Source organism: Macrobrachium nipponense, chromosome 18, assembly GCF_015104395.2.
Source record: "Macrobrachium nipponense isolate FS-2020 chromosome 18, ASM1510439v2, whole genome shotgun sequence".
NCBI classification, from domain to species: domain Eukaryota; kingdom Metazoa; phylum Arthropoda; class Malacostraca; order Decapoda; family Palaemonidae; genus Macrobrachium; species Macrobrachium nipponense.
In genome coordinates, this window is record NC_087211.1 from 34,904,198 (window position 1) to 34,921,048 (window position 16,851).

At 46.3% G+C, this 16,851-nt stretch overlaps 1 protein-coding gene across 1 annotated transcript in view; it reads right to left on the reverse strand.

Moving 5' to 3' along the window:
- Nucleotides 1-16,851, reverse strand: part of LOC135196961 (guanine nucleotide exchange factor subunit Rich-like) — a 387,875-nt gene that overhangs the window by 25,179 nt on the left and 345,845 nt on the right. The window lies entirely within an intron of this gene.

Here is a 16,851-nt window from a genome sequence, read left to right on the forward strand (position 1 = left end):
CGAAGTGGGGCTGTTTGAGCAGATCGACTCTTAGTGGTAAGGATCTTGGAACAAACCACCAGCCATTCCAGTACCTCTGTGAACCAGTCGTGGGCGGGCCAGAACGAAGCTATTCAAAGTCATCCTTGCTCCCTCTGAAGCTGCAAACTTCCTTAAACGTTTCCCCTAGAAATCTTGAAAAGGTGGGAACGCGTAAAGATCCAGGTTTTCCAATCCATCAGGATTGCATCTATTGCCACTGCTCTTGGTTCCGCAATAGGGGAGCAGTATAGATCTATCCTCGCATTCCTGGAGGTCGCAAAGAGATCGAGATGGGGCCTGCCCCACGTCCTCCACAGCTCCTGGCATACGTCCGCGTGCAGAGTCCACTCTGAGGGAAGGACTTGATTCCTTCTGCTTAGCAGATCCGCTCTGACATTTCTTTCTCCCTGTACGAACCTGGTGAGAAGACTTATCTTCCTTTCCTCTGACCACAGGAGGAGCGATCTCGCTGTCTCGTACAGGGAGAAAGAGTGAGTCCCCCCCTGTTTCCGAATGTAAGCCAGGGCTGTGGTGTTGTCCGAGTTGATCTGAACATGATTTCCCTTTACGAGGGGTTCGAAGGTCTTGAGAGCTAACCAAATCGCTGTTAGCTCTTTCTTGTTGATGTGCCAGGACACCTGATCCCCAATCCAGGTGCCTGACACTTCTCTCGACCCGAGAGTAGCTCCCCAACCTATGTCCGAAGGCGTCTGCATATAACACTAGGCTGGGTTCCGAACCTGCAAGGAAAGGCCTTCCTTGAACAGTTAGAGGGTGTTAGCCACCAACGTAGATCCTCCTTTATCTCTTGCGAAATCTTGAACGCAAAGTCCAGACCTTGAGATCTTCGATTCCAGTTCCTCGTACAGGAAGAACTGTAGGGGTCTGAGGTGCAACCTTCCTAGAGAAACGAATTGCTCCAGTGAGGAGTGTGTCCCCAACAGACTCATCCACTCCCATCGCTGTGCATACATCTTTCTCTAGAAAGATTGCTACCTTCTCCGAACCTCGGGTTATCCTCTACTGGGGCAGATACGCCCGAAAAACCTGAGAAGCCATCAGAATCCCCAGATAGATACGCTCTTGACTGGGGATTAGCTGTGACTTATCGAAATTCACTAGCCAACCCAGAGAAGCTGCTAGGTTCAACGTCAATCGTAAGTCCTCCAGACATTTCTCCTTGGATTTGGCCCTGATAAGCCAATCGTCCAAGTAGAGGGAAATCCTCACTCCCTCGAGATGAAGCCACTGAGCAACGTTCTTCATCAGCCCTGTGAATACTTGGGGGGCCGTGGAAAGGCCGAAGCATAGGGCCCTGAACTGAAAAAAACGTTCCCTCCCCACATGAATCTGAGAAATTTGCGAGAAGAAGGATGGATCGGCACATGGAAGTAAGCGTCCTGAAGGTCCAGTGACACCATCCAGTCCCCAGGACGAAGAGCTGCTAAGACTGATGAAGTCGTCTCCATAGCGAACTTCCTCTTCTTCACAAAGACATTCAGGGCGTCACGTCCAGAAACCGGCCTCCATCCTCCTGAGTTCTTGGGAACTAGGATCAGACGGTTGTAGAAACCCGCGGAAAAGAGGGGTCCTGAACCATCTCTATTGCCTCTTTCTCTAACATCAGCTCTACTGCTATGAGCGAGGGCTTGATTCATTAGTGGGTCTTTGTATTGGCCACCAGTTCCCTTGGAGTGGTGGTCAAAGGTGGTCTCGAGATAAAGGGAATGAGGTATCCCCTCTTGATGATAGCGAGGGACCAGTTGTCCGCCCCCTTTCGTGCCCAGACATCTGCAAAGTTCAGAAGTCTGGCACCCACAGTTGTCTGGAGGACACACGAACTACTTCTTGGCCCTAATAGACCGAGAGAAGGTCCTTCCTCTTCTAGGTGGTCTCGAACCTCTGGAGGAAGAAGAGCGAGACGAAGGTCCTCCTCGAAAGGGTTCTTGCCTACTCCGAGTCTCCTTCTTCGTCTTCTGTTGGAACGAAGGTTTCGGGATTCTAGCAGAGCGAGCCAGCATTATCCTGCGTCGCTTTTGCTGACAACGAGCTGGATTATATCATTGATTATCTTCTTCGGAAGAGTTGCGGAGAAAGTTGTGAATACAACCAGGAAGCTCTCTGTGCGTGAGAAACCGCCTTGGTAGGAAAAGAGCAGAAAACGGCCCTCTTCTTTACTACTCCTGCACCAAAAAGTGAAGCAATCTCCCCCCCCCGGAACCGTCTCTCACTGCCTTGTCCATACAAGACAGAACTGCGTGAAGGTCTTCAGGTGAAAGAGTGTCTTGCTCTTGAGTCCTCTTAGACAAGACTCCAAAGGTCCAGTCAAGAAAGTTAAAAACTTCTAAGACTCGGAACATTCCCTTCAGAAGGTGATCCAACTCGCTCATACCCCACGTCGTCTTCGCAGAATTCAGCGCCGAGCGACGTGCGGAATCAACCAACGAAGAGACGTCCGAGTCTGCTGAAGAGGGAAGAGTCAGACCCAAGGGCTCTCCTGACTCGTACCAGAACCCCATCTTACCCGTCAGTTTGGACGGGGGAAAAGAAAAAACGGTCTTGCCTTTCTCTTCTTTTGATACCAACCAGTCGTCAAAGTTCTTAAGAGCCTTCTTCATCGACACTGTCGGCTTCATCTTAACGACTGAAGACTTCTTAGCCGTATTGGTCGTTGAAAATAAGGACGGAGGAGACGGAGGAGCAACGGCCGAAAGAGACTCCCCAAAATCTTGCAAGAGGAGGTCGGTCAGTCTCTTATATGAAGAAACCGAAGCATCCTTGGGCAAATCTTCCTCAGAATCCCCAATAAATTCTTCCGAAGAATGACGTTTAGAAGTTCTACTGCCCGGAGGAGAGCTAATCCTTGGAGAGCGCCTACTAGGCGAGCGCCTACTGGGAGAAAATCCACTGGGAGAGCGCTTACATGGGGAGCGCCTACAAAGGGAGCGCCTACTAGGAGAACTCCTACCAGGAGAGCGCCTACTTGGAGAGCGCCTACCAGGAGAGCGCCTACTTGGAGAGCGCCTGCTAGGAGAGCGCCTACTTGGGGAGCGCCTGCTAGGAGAGCGCCTACTTGGGGAGCGCCTACTAGTGGAAGCTCGCCTGTCGGAAACAAAGTCTATATCCACAGAAGAGCGTCTGGCTAAGGGAGCGCGCCTATCAGGCTCTCTGCGCCTGCTAGGCTCTTGGCCGCCTGCCATCCTCAATATGCCTGCCAGGCTCTTGGTGCCTATCAGGCTCAAAACCCCAACCAGGCTCTTGACGCCTGCCACGGGGAGAGAAAACATCCACAGAGGATTCCCTGTCAGAAGCGCGGCGCTTACAAGGCTCTGAGCGCCTATCCAACCGGGAGTGATCCAACGGAGAAGAATGCTTCCATTGCCGCCTACAAGGCTCTTGGCGCCTACTAGGCTCTTGATGCCTACTAGGCTCCGAGCGTCCGTCAAAAGGAGAGTGGCCACCAGGCGAAGAACTCTTCCTTCGCTCCTGACGAAAACGAGGCTCTTGACGTCTGTCAAGCTCTTGACGCCTAACTGAGGAGCGGAAATCCTGAGGAGAGAGCCTGTCCGGCTCCTTACGCCTGACATGCTCACAACTCTTGCTGGGGAGAGAGGAGAGCCTACTCGGAGAATGATCCCGAGCTTCAGCCTGCACTTCTGACTTCCTGCTACAAGGCTCAAAAACTTCTCTAGCCAGAGGAGATCTAGCCGAAGGAACGTTCTTAGACTTCTTCACCGGAAGTGAGGCGTCCTTCCGACGATGAGAAGTCCCGGCAATAGACTCCGCTAAAGCCGCAATCTGCGCCTGCAGACCCGCCAGGATACGCGCAGGAGACCTCTTAAACTCCTCTACAGGAGACAAAGTCCGAGACCGAACAGGAGAAGCGTAAACATACGAAATCTTGGCTCTCTTGCGTTCCACTTCTGGTTCTTCCGCGAAGGATTCGGGGCTGGAAAGGGGAGGGCGCAAGGAGCTTTCCAGGGCCTCTTGAGAGGGCGAGACGACTCCCGAGGCGCTCCATCTACGCTTAGGAGAAGGCGACGAAGATGACGAGAAGCACTGGCGCAATTATAATCCTTCTTGGATCGATCCAAGGCAGCCTGGGAACGAGCAACAGGGTCTGCTGAGGGACACCTGACCGGTGGGGGTTCTCCCTAACCTTCCTGCGGCTTTCGACTTTCCTCCTCCACTGGGTCTGGGAGTCTGGAAGAGGTCTAGGCATGGAAGCGTTAGTGAGCCGGTCCGACGCACCCTCCACTGCACTAGGGCACTGCACTGATCACTTTGCACTATCATCACTCTTACCTTGTCGAGAGCGAGCGAGGCTCTCCTTACTCCTGATCGAGGCTCTCCCGGAAGCAACTTCCGAAAACGAATCTTCGGGTTCAAAGCTGGGCGCAGGGGCTGAAACCGGAGAAGGAACTACTTCTACTACAGGATTCTCAGCGTCAAACTTCACTCACCCTCGATCTACTAGAGCTCCTTGAAGAAGCCTTGCGCGCCCTATCCTTCTCTAACTTTCTCACATAAGAAGAAAGAGCCTTCCAACCATCCTCATCCAAATTCTCACACTCTTTGCAAGGGTTAATAAAAGAGCATTCATTCCCTCTACAAGACGTACATACAGAGTGAGGATCTAATACAGCTTTAGGAAGCCTAACTTTACATTCCTTCACTGAACAAACCCTAAATAAACTAGGTTTCTTAACTTCAGAATCATCCATGATTATATATTCTAAGAGAAATCCAAAAGAAAAATCCAAAAAACAATCCAAAAAGCGTATGCCAAGCCAACAAACAAAGGGTACTTCACCAAAATCCAAATCATCGGCAACGAGAAAGAATTTAACTATCGTAAGGACTGAACAACAGGTGTTGTCCAGCCAGCGACAGAAAATAATCTGACAAGAAAGGGGGACTGGTTCTTACATCCGCCACCCAGCGGCGGGTAAGGTAGATCACCTGACCTACCTGTAGCGTGTGCCGCGAGTTTTGAATTTTCTGTCGTGACGTCAGAGACCTAAGCTAAGTATATATCTGGCAGGGAAGTTCATGTACAAAAATATCTTTTTTAAAATGTTCTCCTGGTGTAGTTGGAGTTTCTTTGGATTGATTGTAATTTTCAATATTCACCTTTTTTCCCTTAAGTGGGGTTCGTTCCAGTATTCTTTTCTTTTATCAGTTCGATTATTATTATTATTTGACTCCTCTTCCATTGGAGGTTCTTTTCCATGGATATCTGAATCTTCTATGTTAGTAGTGGTACTGGTGGATATATCATCATGCTTGTTTTGGGGTTCATCATTATTGATATGAGAATTAGTTTGTACGATTATATTATCTTGTTTGTTTTTAATGTTTGATACTATATAGATTTTTAGTTACATTTGTGAAAGAGTGGTTTTTCAATGGAATATTGACTCCTCTTACTTTTAGCTCAAGTCTAGCTTTGACTGACATTCATGTTCTATTTATCAACAACTGGAGGTCTGTGTTGTATTGATAAAAGGAGCATTCCTTAGATTTAGTGTGATGGGATTGTCCACAGTTAATACATTTTGGGGATTTACATTTCCGATTAGTAGTATGGGTGTCTGATGCACACACTGCTCATACTGCTTTATTATGCCTTTTTTTGTATACTTTGAACATTGAGTGCACTCAAGGGGTTTTGGTATAAATGGATGCACTTCTCTATTTTGTCCAAGAATTTTTATTCTGAGTGGGAGATCTTGGCCTGTAAATTTTATTTCTGGGCTCAGCTCGTGTCGCTGCGCGAAATATCCTTTAATCTATTATTTCTAGGGTAAATGTACTAAACACATACCAGAGAATAAATAAATAAAGGAAAAAAGGTCAGTATAACTGACTCGCTAACACCCTCCCAGAGGGTGTCGGTATGAACACTATGGCGAGTGAGACCACTACCACGAGCCAAATGCCAATAGAATTCTCCCACTACAAAATCCCCCAAGAGGAGAGCCGACCCACAGAGTGGGCAGCACCAACTACTACTACTCCATCCCATGCTGCGACTGCTGCGCCTCTGGTGGCCATCCTTTTCAGTTAGCGCACACGATACACACGTGCCATTTTCTTCTCTGTGTTTTTGTGCCCTTTCCTTTGGATTTTATTACCATGGAGCGTGCAGCCATCGCAGCAGCTAAGTTAAGTACTCAGTGTTTTTATTGCTAATTGGTTTTTTCCGGCCCTGAGCACGTATTTGCCGCCGTTTTTAGGTATAAATACGATCTCTAGGTCGGAAGCATGGCAGCATGGTTCTGCCTCGTGGTGGGTCCGTTCTGGGTCGCCCATACCCAGAACATCCCCTTGCTTTTGTACGCTCTATTTTAATTATCCGCTTTGTTTAGGGTACGGTCTACACGGTTTTGTCATGCATGCATGTCTTTTACCTTATGTAGGCTCTTCCATCCAGACCCTAGCCACGGCTCTTAGTATCGGCCTCGGCTAGCTTTGATGGTAGCCTTGCCTTCGGGTTAGTCGTACACTCCTGGATTTTTTCTCCTACTATTTTGTTTTCCTTTCTTGTCATTTTATTATTCATTTGTATTATTTATGTGATATTTGTTAGGTTAGTTAGGCGTCTGGCTCGCTTAGCCTAGGTCATGGCCCATTGGGTGCCTTTATGTTACCGCTCTTCAGCTCGGTTGCTTCCGATAGCATCTCTCTGATCAGTTGGTTTATGTTTCTAGGCTTAGTTGTTGTTCTTATCGCCCCGTGGTCACTATGTGATCACGAGGCAGCCAGACGCCTGTCCAGTCACCTTTCCCCCCTCCCGCTCTTCCAGAGGGTCGGGGGGGGTGGGTAGCCTGCCCATGCTCGCATCCAACATACCCGAGCCTGCCTCCCTCTCTCCCCCCAGGCGGAGGGGGTAGAGGGACAGGGACAGACCCAGACTGGACTCGACCTCTCCGGCTTCTCGGTCCGGTCGGATGGTAAGGTGGGGGGGACTGGCCTTTCCCCCCCTCCATTACTACCCGTCGCTCCGTACTAGCCCGATCTGTATGCCCCCTTGCTCTTTCCCACCTTACTAGGGCTCCTTTACCACCGGAGACCTGGCATCCAGCGGAAAGGTGCTATCTACCCACGGGGTGGACCGGAACATACATCGGTCCCTTCTAACCTCTCCGTTTCACTGAGTTATACACTCCGCCACGCACTGGACTTAGTCCGGTACGTTCGAGCTTTTAGGTTTAAGATCTATATGTTAAACTATTAAGTTTATCTTAAGTACCTTAAACCATCCCCCCTCCCTTCATGTTTCACCGGATACCTCCGGGGGTTATAGCCTATTGCAGGCGATTAAGGGAGGGGCTATGCCCAATTTTTTTCCGAGCTCCGGCATGCAACGGAGTTCTCTGCCTTTAGCCTGTAAGTGATATTCTTTAAGATACTCATGTGTCTTTTCACTTACAGACCACCAACTGTGAGCATCCGGGATGCGCCGCCACACTTCAGGACCCATGGTGGACACGAAGTTTGCCGGTCCCATGCTCCATGCGCGACTCCGCACGGGGACATCCAGGTCTGGTACCATGAACGTGTACCATATGTTACGATCTGGTGAGCCAGCTTTAGACGGGTAAGTATTCCATCTCCGGTAGCTGGTCCTCATCTGTTATAGTGCTTAAGTTTTACATCAATCACTCTAACTTAAGGTAAATTCAAGGGGCCTTATAGCCCCTAATAATTTTAAGTTATGCTTTAAGTTAGCTTTAGTTTTAAGTTATTCTTAAATCTAATCAATACCCTCTCTTCCAGGCGCCGGCCGTGAGGGATACCGCACTGGCAACCCTGCGGGCCTGGGTCGGCGGTTTCGGGAAGAACGCCGCCAAGGGTATCCCCTACAATCCTGGAGAAAAGGTTGGCGGTACTAATCTTCTTCCCCGGAGGCAAGGCGACAGGATACGTCGACCCAGTAGAGGCGGCCCCGACTATCGCCTCATCCAGCAACAGCTGGCTGCCTCATGATTGACCAAGGGCCAGGATATCTCCTCGGAAGTCGCGACGCTGGATATTAATGTAGAACCTATGGTAGGTGTGGACGACCGTGTTGGTCGAGGTAGGTAAGGTGGACACCCAAGGGATACCCTTGGGTGCAACTGCTTCTTCTACTCCTGCAACCTCTCCATCCTTCCAAGGCTTTACGGGTAACGAATTATATACTCCTCCTGACGCGTCAGTTAGACCCAAGGTCAAGGGTCAAGCAGTGAAATCCTTTGCGAAGACGTCGTCGTCGTCTAAGAAGACGGCTTCGGCGTCATCCTCTTCTCGTAAGTCTCCGGCTAGGAATCCCGGAGCAGAGAGATCTAAAGCTTCTGGGTCCGGCTCTAAGTCCTCGAGGAGTAAATCCTCCAGAGAGAGATCTCACACTCCGGCGGAGTCGTCAGTTCCGCTACCCTTGGTTCCAATTCAGAGCCACCCCTCCACCTCCGCAGCAGCTCCGGCTTTGGACTCCAATGCTGGTCTGTTACAACAGGTGGGCGACCTGGTTGGGTCTCTGAAAAGTAGCATGGAACAAATGATCTCTCGGTTGTCGGATAGGATTACCTCTCAAGACAGCATTATAGCCGGACTGAGCCAAGCTCCTCTAGCCTCTCCTCCACCTTTCAATACAGGTGGAGCCCAGCTTCCCCCGTATGACTCTCTACCTCCGTTCTCAATGAACACCCTTGGGAGAGTAGCGTTCATACGCCCCCCCTTCCAAGACGGACTCATTTCTATCCCGGAATGTGAACTCGGAGGATCGAGGACTTCGAGTTCTACCCGGAAGACCTTCAGCATCCGTTCATCGGCTACGCAAGGCTCACCGCCTCAGCCATGACTCGGATGATAAAGTGCCAAAGGAGACAGTCCTCTATTCACGTGACCAGGCTCAGAGAGAATGGCTCAGGTGTCTAGAGGACATGGATTGTTCCAATACGAAAATCCAACCTTTCAAGAGTCCGTTTACGATCTTTACGATGGATGAGAGTACCCCGCTCCCTTTCCTGACAAAGATCGCGACGTCTACCATTCCAGCGGCCCAGAAGGGGGACCCCATGCCTCACTGAAGGAAGCAGATCCTACATCTCCGTTACTTCCTTCAGCCGGAGAATTGTGGGAAGACTTACCTAACACCTTCTCAGCTGGCAAACTCAAAACCGGACTGTGCTATGGAGCAGTTTGGTGAGAAGCTACTAGGCTTCCAGATAGCCTTATCAGGCAGAATTTGACGCCAAATCGCGGTTAGCCAGATCTATTAATTCCATGGCTATGACCGAGGTGGCTACCATAGCCTATGGGTCAGACCGCTCTTCAAGCTTCTACCAAATCCCTGACTCAAACGGTACAGTCAGATATGTTTGAGTTTGCCACTGCTAGGACGAATTTGTAGGAAACATGTCCTACAAGAAGCAACTATTCGGCACGAGCCGAATAGGTTACTTGCGTCGAGCATCTGGGGAGCAGACCCTCTTCCCAAAGCGATGGTGAAGGAGTTCAGTCAGAGGCCTAACGAGGTTGAACCAGAGCCTTAAGGACCGTTTGGGGTCTTACGGCCAAGAGACGACAAGATCTAGCAGCTAGGGGTAAGGGTCAAAGGAAACCTAGACGTTTCCAAGCCCTACCAGAAAAAGCAGCCACGCTTTTCTCAGCAAGTTCCGGCTGTTCCCTTAGTGCAAACAGCCCAACCTTCCACCTCAAAGGCTCAATCACAGCCGATTTACGTTATCTCCCCTCAGCCTCAGCCCTCCACCTCTTACGCCCTCTCTCCAGCTTACAATCAAGCCTTCGAGAGTCAAGCTTCACAGAAGTATGACCGCTCGGGTAAGGGAGGCAGAGGTAAGCGATCCTTTCGTGGGAGAGGATCGGGAGGTCCCTTTAATAGGGGGGAAAACATTTCAGGGGAGGCCGAGGAGGCTACCAGAACCAATGAGGAATTTCAGGTAGGAGGGAGGCTGTTTCACTTTCGCCACCGGTGGAACTCAGCAAGTGGGCTCAGAGCATTGTGTCAAAAGGCCTGGTTGGAGCTGGTTAACGAACCCACCCCCATCCAGACCTTTCCGCCACTTCCTTCCAAGGAACTGACGGAGTATGCGGAGGATCTCCTTCATAAAGGAAGCTATAGCTGAGAGTTCAAAAGGTTTTAAAAGATTTTCAAGGAACTCTTGTTTCAGCGTGCCAAAGAAAAGGCTCACAAAAAAAGAAGGGTAATCTTAGACTTGTCCCGCTTAAACTTAGGCCATTCGCTGCGACAAGTTCAAGATGCTCACGATCTCGCAGGTACGGACCCTTACTTCCCCGTGGGGCCGTCACCACCTCTATCGATCTTACAGACGCTTACTATCATATCCCTATTGCAAGACACTTCCGTCCGTATCTGGGCTTCAAGATAGGAGACCAGACATTCTCCTTCAAGGTAGTTCCATTTCGGGCTCAACGTAGCAACCCCAGGGGTGTTTACGAAGCTGGCGGCGGAAGTAGTAGTTCAACAACCCTCAGATCGCAAGGGATTATAGGTAGTAGCGTATCTCGACGATTGGTTGATCTGGCTCTTCAAAAGTTGAGGAATGCAACAGAGCAACACTGAAAGTAATTCAGTTCCTGGAATATCTAGCTTCAAGATAAACAGGACCAAGTCAAGACTCACCCCAGAGTCAAACTTTCAGTGGCTAGGAGGCATTCAATGGAATCTATCCTCCATACTCTGTCGATTCCATCATCCAAAAGAAAGGAAATAGCGAAGTCAGTCAAACAATTTCTGAGTCACAAACTGGCATCAAGAAGATCCCAGGAAAGGATCTTGGGTTCTCTCCAGTTTGCATCAGTGACGAACATCTTAATGAAGCCAAACTGAAAGACCTAACCAGAATCTGGCGCTCACGAGCAAATGTCAGGTCCAGGGACAAATTATCCTCAGTCCCTCTGATTCTAAAGGAACTCGGACTCCGACCGTGGCGAAAGTCAAGAACTTGTCGGTGTCAGTGCCCCTTCAGGTTTCCTCCACCAGGGATCACCATCCACACAGACGCATCATTAAGCGGTTGGGGAGGATATTCCCAGTTCAAAAAGGTTCAAGGAACGTGGTCACCTCAGTTCGTCAGTTCCATATAAATCGTACTGGAAGCAATGGCAGTGTTCTTGACCCTCCCTTTAAAAAAAGTTACGCCCGCAAGGTACTCCCACATAAAGCTAGTCCTGGACAGCGCAGTGGTGGTACATTGTGTAAACAGAGGAGGCTCCAAGTCACGTCATCTAAATCACGTCATGGTAGCCATCTTCTCCCTGGCGGACAAGTTCAGTTGGCATCTCTCCTCCACTCATATAGCTGGAGTGAGGAACGTCATAGCAGATGCTCTATCCCGATCAGTACCTCTAGAGTCGGAATGGTCACTGGACAACAGTTCGTTCCAATGGATTCTTCAGCTGAGAGTGCCAGTGTCTACAGGTGGATCTCTTCGCATCTCAAACGAACCACAAACTCCCGTGTTATGTGGCCCCCAACCTGGACCCTCTGGCCTATGCCACGGACGCCTTGGCTCTAGACTGGAACAACTGGGAGAAGATTTATGTCTTTCCTCCGGTGAATCTTCTCATGAAAGTCTTAAACAAACTCAGGACATTCAAGGGTCAAGTGGCTCTAGTAGCCCCAGACTGGCCGAAGAGCAATTGGTACCCTCTCATTCTGGAACTGGGTCTTCGCCCTCTTCGGATCCCCAATCCCAGGCTCTCCCAGTCAGTACAAACGAAGACTGTGTTCGCTTCCTCAGGGATTCTCAAAACCCTAACTTTATGGATTTCATGAAGTTTGCAGCAAAAAGGGATGCGAATATTGACCCTCAGAATATTCTCTTCTTGAATCCGATAAAAGAGATTCAACTTTGAGACAGTATGATGCTGCTGTCAAAAAGTTAGCAACCTTCCTGAAAGAATCAGATATTAGGATCATGACAATCAATTCAGCTATATCCTTTTTCAGATCCTTATTTGAAAAAGGCTTAGCAGCTAGCACAATTACGACAAACAAGTCAGCCTTGAAAAAGATTTTTCAATTTGTTCAACATAGACTTGACAGACTCCTACTTCTCGTCTATTCCCAAGGCATGTGCTAGACTTAGGCCTTCGGTAAGGCCTACGTCAGTATCATGGTTCTTAAATGATGTTCTAAAGCTGGCTTCAGAAACCAATAATGACACATGCTCGTTTATAATGCTCTTAAGAAAAACCCTATTTTTATTAAGCTTGGCCTCAGGAGCTAGAATTTCAGAACTGTCGGCGTTATCCAGAGATCCGGATCATATTCAGTTCCTTCCCACAGGGGAATGCTACTTTCTCCGGAACGTAGCTTTATAGCAAAGAATGAAGATCCTTTGATGAGGTGGGAACCGGCAGGAAGGTACTACCCCTTCCACAAGATGTATCTCTTTGCCCAGTTTCAGCCTTACGAGCCTTTCTATCTAGGACCCTCCTCATCATCATCGGGTCCTCTCTTTAAGAGAGAAAAAGGTGGCACTTTATCTATTAAAGGCATCAGGCAACAAATCCTGTACTTCATTAAACAAGCCAATCCTGACTCTTTCCCAAAAGCACATGATGTCAGGGCAGTAGCCACCTCAATTAACTCCAACATATGAACTTCGATGAGTTGAAAAAGTATACTGGATGGAAATCGCCGACAGTGTTCAAACGTCATTACTTAAAGTCCTTGGAAGCTCTGAAATTTTCAGCAGTTGCAGCGGGGAACATAGTTTCCCCTGACTCTGACTAATCTTTAGTAGAAGATCCAGTCCTCCTTTCTACCTGCCTCACCCAACAGTTCGTCTATTCCTGCCTTGTTCATTTACGGTCACCTTGTGTCTTAGCTGCTTTTATGATGATGTAGTGGGTGTCCCTTATTTTTTTGCTAGGGACACTCACATTTGATGATGGATATTGATCTCGTGGATGTCATTCTCCTATTTTTATGCTAGGAGATACATCTTATTGTAATGGTTACGGGTTTTGTATATTAAGTCATATACATTCCTTTATATATTATTATTGTTGAGTTTGTTTTATTCAACTTTATGTTAATTGCTTTAGAATGTTTTGATACATAGCTTTACACAGATACCATTTTTGTACATATATGACATTTTATTTTCTCTGTATATATGTATATTACCTTAAGTTAAGAAATATTATTAGAATTAAGTGTAAGTTTAAGCAATATTTCTATTTTGTATCACTGTGTATATGTATCCTTATTAGCAATTATATTCGTTTATTTTTATTTTATCTTTTATTTGAGACCTCTTTGTATTTTGTTGATTTCTTTACAATCTTGTGCTATTTCTCTGGTACGATTTCGCGCAGCGACACGAGCTGAGCCCAGAAAAGGGATTTTGACGTAAGGAAAAATCTATTTCTGGGCGATTGGCTCGTGTCGCCAGCGAAATCCCGCCCTACCCGTCCCATCGCCAAGATTGTCTGCTAACTTCAGGATGGCCACCAGAGGCGCAGCAGTCGGCAGCATGGGATGGAGTAGTAGTAGTTGGTGCTGCCCACTCTGTGGGTCGGCTCTCCTCTTGGGGGATTTTGTAGTGGGAGAATTCTATTGGCATTTGGCTCGTGGTAGTGGTCTCACTCGCCATAGTGTTCATACCGACACCCTCTGGGAGGGTGAGCGAGTCAGTTATACTGACCTTTTTCTTTATTTATTTATTCTCTGGTATGTGTTAGTACATTTACCCTAGAAATAATAGATTAAAGGATATTTCGCTGGCGACACGAGCCAATCGCCCAGAAATAGATTTTTCCTTACGTCAAAATCCCTTTTTTGCAATATCAATTTGTTTATTTTTATCTTTCCTACTTGGAACTGAGTAGACTTCTAAATCATGTACTATATTATTGTCTTAACTTAATGGAGTCACGTATCAAGTGTTTTGAGGGTAGTCCTTCTTCAATGTTGGGTAAAATAACTGACTTGTATATAAGTTAATGTTTCATGACTTATTATTGATATTTGTGCCATGGATTGTGTTTTCTTGGTTACTTGAAGTAACCAATCATTTTCTTTTAATATATTGGCACTTCATTTCTTGTGTTGGAAATATGTTCAATAATTTGTTTTCTAGTATTGCTTTTGATATTTTATTTTCAGCTTTAAGTACTAGAAATCTTGGCCAGTTATCTGGTCCAAAAAGATAATTAAAATGCACCAGTGTTGGGTTAAGACGATAATTTCTACTTCTTTTTGGACCTTGCCTGATGTTGGTCATATGTGTATCAGATTTGTTTCCTTTCTCTGTAACGCATGGTTCCATTGTTATCATGTTTGAATCTTCTGATTGGTTTTACTTTTTTGTAGAACTTCTATGGGCCCTGATGGGTGATTTGGATCATATAATTTATTTGAAACTGAATGTTCCTTTGCTGCATTATCATCTTGAACTGACTGAGGGAGATTCAGGGATAAATTTCCAATGGTCATCAACTGTGCCGAATTTTGTCCATCAAGGGGCTCAGGGGTACTAAAAAATTTATGCATATTTATCATGCAAATGAGAGAAAGCAAAAAAAAATAAATTAATCAATAAAAAAAAAATCTTGAAGAGATATCATTGGCTTTCTGTGAAGTTAAATCTTCCGCCAATGGCACAAGCGAGAAATGACTCCCAAATGTCTGCATTCTATCCCTACCCCAAAAAGAGGAAGGCATAACATGATTAGTATGGCCCAAGTGTAATAAGTACCTGCTTGGTAGGACTAAGAGTATCACAAAAATACAATTATCCCCATCGTAATCACATCATGGGCAAACCGGACAGAATGCCAAGAGTTCTATTCCAAGAACCAGGCCCCTTGGAATCCGTGGTCCAGCTCCACAGAATAGTTCCGCCTGGAAAACCAGGTCCGAACATTGTTGGGTAGATGAAGGATCTACTACAGTTCCCACTATTTAGCATAGGATTTAACTCCAATCCATGTTATGATATGTTTTCTTATTTATTAGATATGGAAAATTTTGACAAGTGGAAAAATCCACAGATATTAACCCAAAAATATATAATGTTATATGGGACTCTTGGGTTCGAACCTAAGAAGAAATTCCTGAGGTTCAAGAGCCCCCTCACCACATTAAGGTGCTCCCAAAATTAGGGGTCTATAATCAATAATCATTGATACTTGAATACTACAGTAAAAACTTCTACATGATGCATTCAAGTTGCTTTTATAGCAAAAGTTCAGGGTAGAATATCAATCATATATCTTAAAAACCTACAATGAAACCTTACTCAAAATTATTGATGTTGACACCAAAATGAAGCAAAATTGATGTGTAATTTGAAACACGTTCTTAAATCAGAGATAATGTTTCAAAGTTTGGGCAATATCCAAGGAAAATAGTGTGGAACAATATAGGAGTGAAAGCAATACAAAAGAGAGAGAGAGAGAGAGAGACGAGAGAGAGAGAGAGAGAAGAGAGAGAGAGAGAGAGAGAGAGAGAGGGTCTGCATTGAGTGTATACATACACCTACTAAAGCATCCAACTTTCTTTGAGAGTTATGAGTGATATATTTGTATAGTATGTTTTAAGTAGACCTAGGAGAGAGAGAGAGAGAGAGAGCGAGAGAGAGAGAGAGAGGAGAAGAGAGGGAGACTTGAGAGGGAGAGGGGGAGAGAGAGGAGAGAGGGCTGTTTTATTCAAGCAAAACAGGGAAATTCAATGAAAAAAAGCTAGTTTAGTTGCCATTTTTATATGAACTAGTAAGTGGTTAATAAATATTTATAAAAATATTAACAAACAACCAGATAAGCTAAAAATCTGGTAAGCCTGGCTGAATGTATGACAATTTTCATTTGGCCTACTACACTTCTTATCCAGGCCTATCAATTAGTCAAAAGCTAACTTACATGTAACAAGCAATATCAATAGAATCTTCCTGAACTGTAATGAAATGTGCCAATTAAGTACAACCTAGTGTAAAAAGAATGAGCACAAAAGTAATAACAGCAGTTGGGGAAACAGAAAACTTTGAAGTTAGTGTTGTATTATACCAGGGGTCAGCATTAAGCCCATTTTTGTTTGTGTTGGTCATAGATGTGTTAAGTGAAGAGATCTGGAATGAAGAGCTGTGGGACTTGTTGTATATCGATGATCTGGTGATTACTGCTGAAAATGAGGTGGTCCTACAGAGAAGGGTTGGAGAGTGGCAGAAGTCTTTAGAGAGGGGTGGCTTAAAGTAGGGAAGATAGAGACAGAATAGTAATACAAGAAAGAAGAGGCTTGATTATAAAACAGGCAGAAAAGTTTAAACACTTAGGATCTACTTTAAGCCAAGAGGGAGGATGTGAGACTGAAGTTGACAGAAGAATAAAAGCTGCATGGGGGTAGTGGAGAGAGGTAGCTGGAGTGGTATGTGATAAGAAAATGCCAATCAAGCTAAACATCAAGATCTATAACACTGTTAATGTATGGAGTGGAGACATGGGCTCTAAGAAGAAAAGGGATGTAAGGCTTGAGAGAACAGAGATGAGAATGCTGAGGTGGATTACGGGAATATTGCTACTAGAGAGATTGGAAAATGATGAAATAAGAAGAAGGGCAGGCTTAGTAAAGACTACAGAGGTCATAAGAGTGTTATGATTGAGATGGTATGGGCAGGTGTTGAGGATGGATGATGAGGAGGGAGTGAAGAGGGCTGAAGAAGAACCTGTTACAAGAAGAAGATTGAGAGGGAGACAGAGAATTAGATGGCGAGATAAAGCGAAGGAAGATATGGAGAGAAGAGGTTTGGTGGAGGATGATGCCTTTGATAGAAGGCAATGGAGAAGGCACATCAG